Source organism: Apium graveolens, chromosome 4 (genome assembly GCF_009905375.1).
Source record: "Apium graveolens cultivar Ventura chromosome 4, ASM990537v1, whole genome shotgun sequence".
NCBI lineage: Eukaryota > Viridiplantae > Streptophyta > Magnoliopsida > Apiales > Apiaceae > Apium > Apium graveolens.
This window is the reverse complement of record NC_133650.1, coordinates 301,893,269-301,896,858: the sequence shown is the minus strand read 5'-3', so window position 1 is coordinate 301,896,858 and position 3,590 is coordinate 301,893,269.

Genomic DNA, 3,590 nt, shown 5'->3' with positions numbered 1-3,590 from the left:
AAACATATTTAACGAGAGGACGATTTTTTAAACTTCTTGATTTATTAAATTTATGTATTATTCATAATTTCAGAATGACCAAGATTATAGAAGAACTACAAAAAAATGAAACACTATTTTAAAAGGTCGCTGCGAAGCGCGACTTGGTAAACCAGTTAAACTATAAGCATCCAATATATATATATAGGCTTTTGGTCAAATAGAAACCATACTTAAACTAAAAACTAAAACCCCCCCATATTTAGCACTAAACACCTCCCTCACTTTCACTTTACTATAACCCCGACTCATCCCCAAATCTCAAAACCCCACCTTAACCTACCCACCCGCTACTACCGCCTTCACACTTTACTACTGCCATCATCCACCATGACCATCACCCCTTTTGTCCACCGCCACCCCCAGCGATTGCACTCCAATATCCTCATCCTCTCTCTTCATTTTCTCTTTTCATTTTCTCTGAACTTTCTTTTCTTGATGACCTTTCTCTTTCCCACCTCTCTCTCTTTTCACTACCTCTCATCACACATAGTAATAACGATATTAATAGTTATAATTAGTGATTTCTGATTGAGATTATGGTTGTTGTCTGGAGACGGTAGTGAACTGATTGAAAGTGATGATGATGGTGACAGGGACAGTAAGAAAAGAGGTAGTGTCATAATCAATGTGTATAATATATAATGACTCTGTATCAAATTTTAGTGATTTTTAAATATAAATCGGTAATTTTTATAGCACTTACTAGTGATTTATGTAAGATAAATTAGTGATTTTAACATTTACGGTATTTCAGTAATATAAAATAGTGATTTCGGTTAAGATCATATATGGTGGTGATCAGTGATATAAAATAATTATTTCAGTTCTGATCTGATATGATGTTGTTGATGATGGTGTATGTATGTAAATCTATTATCGTGTGTATAGGAAGATGAAGATGGGAGAAATGAGCCATGTATATTAAAGCACTGATTAAATATTGGGTTGGGCCTTGGTACTTGGTGTGTTTTAATTAGGACCATTGGTGTGTTGGTTTCTAGTATCCATTTTAAGTCCATTTCTATTTGAACAACTATATATATATATATATATATATATATATATAGAAAAATGACCATAATACTCACTTATTGCATGGAGCATGTCCAATTTATCCACATCCTGTTTCGCTAACCATATTACCTGTCCAATGCGTTGGTTTCTAATGCGTATCTCAGTCAACTCAAACAACAACTTCAACTCAAACATCTATACTATTATATTCAAGACGAAATAAGAAAATTTTTGTTGGTAGTCGACCTGTAAATATAGTAATATTAAAAGTACAACACTCTCATAAATATATTAATACTTACAATATAATTATACAAATACAAATAGAATTATAATGCGACCCCCCAAATCCGCTATCTTGCGAATCTGAGTTATCACGGTACCATCTGCTGAAACCTGTATTATTACAACACATTATATCATAAGATAATCTACAATGGACTATCATTCCACAAATCTCAGAATCGATTTCACACTCTCACATAATTTACATCATAATAAAGTACCAGTACCAACGGAAGTTGGTTAATTCTAGTCTTGTTATAGCTCTGATAAAGCTTGTAACTTGCGTAAGATCATTCATTGGGCAAGGCGAAGCTAATAACTTTTAATCCCGATAATGCTCTTTCTCCTTTTATCCCTCTGCTGCTCTGAACATTTTTCTCTTCATCTTTAATTGTGTAAAATATTCATAATAGTAAGGGTGAGCATCTAAATGCTTAGCAAATTTATCCCGTGATGCAACGATTTATAAAACATAATTTTGAATTATTCAAAAATAAAAGAGTACCAAAACTATTTCAGTACTACAAAATGTAAGCAATTTGATATGAAAATCATATTTAAGTTGCTATATAAGTAAAGAGAAGCAACTCTTATATGGCACTTGATTCCAAAATGGTAACGAGAATAAACTGGTCATATTTCACCCCGGTACATCAGTGATGCGATCAACTACCACAGTGTACCGTCCTTCTGCGTGTTTTACGCTCACCCGATCACGGCTCGTCGTAAGGACACCTAACACACTTGCTAGCATTAAAAACGAGTTTCATTTCAAACTTACGGCCACACACGGGCCGGTAATAAACAATATCTACATCTCAGATAAATAATAAATAAACCATGAATACTTCCATATTGACCAGTATAGATGAAAGAATCCTCCGATGATTACCACAATTCATTTGACATTAATTTATGAAACAAATATGTTGGTATGTCGAATGAAACAAATATGTAGAATGTCGTTGGTATGTAGAATGAAACAAATATGTAGAATGTACGTTTAAAATGAAACAAATAAACTTAATATGTAGAATGTCGTTGGTATGTTTACAAAAAAAAGTTAAAAACTAACATATATGTTGAGAGTTGACCAAAAATTTTGAATTTCATTTAAATAAACTATATAACTGGTCTATATTATTACTGAGTTCTCTACTAACTAACTTACAGTTAACTTACTCAATTTAAAAAGATAAAAAATGAATAACTGAATTCAGAATTACTTGCAATCATATATAAAATCATTTATATATGGTATTCACGTTATCACTGACAAACAATTCATATTTGTTTTTTACGCGACCGAGTATCAATCATGTAACATAAAAATAAATTATATATTGTAAGACTTATTATTGATGTTCATGATTTTTTTCAAGAATTTGAAGGAAAAATTGTAATTATATTGTTATTTAAACTATTTTTAAGTTTTTTTCATTACAATTCTAATATTTCTTCATATAATAATTTGATAATATTGTATATTATTTTCCTAAAATTAAATATTTTTCAATTCGATAGAGTTTTATAAATATTAGTTGAACTGGTTAATTCCTTCAAATTATTGAACAATATATATTTTTTAAATAGTATAAAATGTATTGAATCAAATGCTACAATATATTATAGATATAACTTTTATTTGAATAATTTAAAATATTAAAATAATTCAAAATATTTGTACAATATTATCTTGATCAATAAATATTGTTTATCTAAAAGAGTTCTTTTTAAAATGCTAGTTTTTTAAAGTGAAAAATGAAAAATAAATCGATTTAATATATCATCGTAGTTTTAACAAATCTTATGAGATCTCATATCAAATTTCAAATATTTTTAAAATCGGGACAAGTCCTAAAACACTATTGCGCTATCAGTGTAGTTAGTAATTTTAATACAAATAATCAATTGACTTGATCCTATAAATACCTCAAACACATTAATTTATATTAATATAAGATATCAAAAAAATTCACATTATTGGTAAGATATTCTCGTCGAACTTGTAATTTAAATTTACTAAACGTAGAATGTGACAATGTTTTTCGGCTAATCATGTAGTCAAATTTTGAGTATTTTTTGAAAAATGGACCAAATTCTGATTTCAAATTCAAAATAAACTAAAATTCATTGACTTATTATAATTCAAACTTATCTAAATATTTAATATCAATCTAGATTATTTATATATAGGCGATTCTATTTTCAATATTTTCTTTAAAAATTATACATATACATTTTGATTA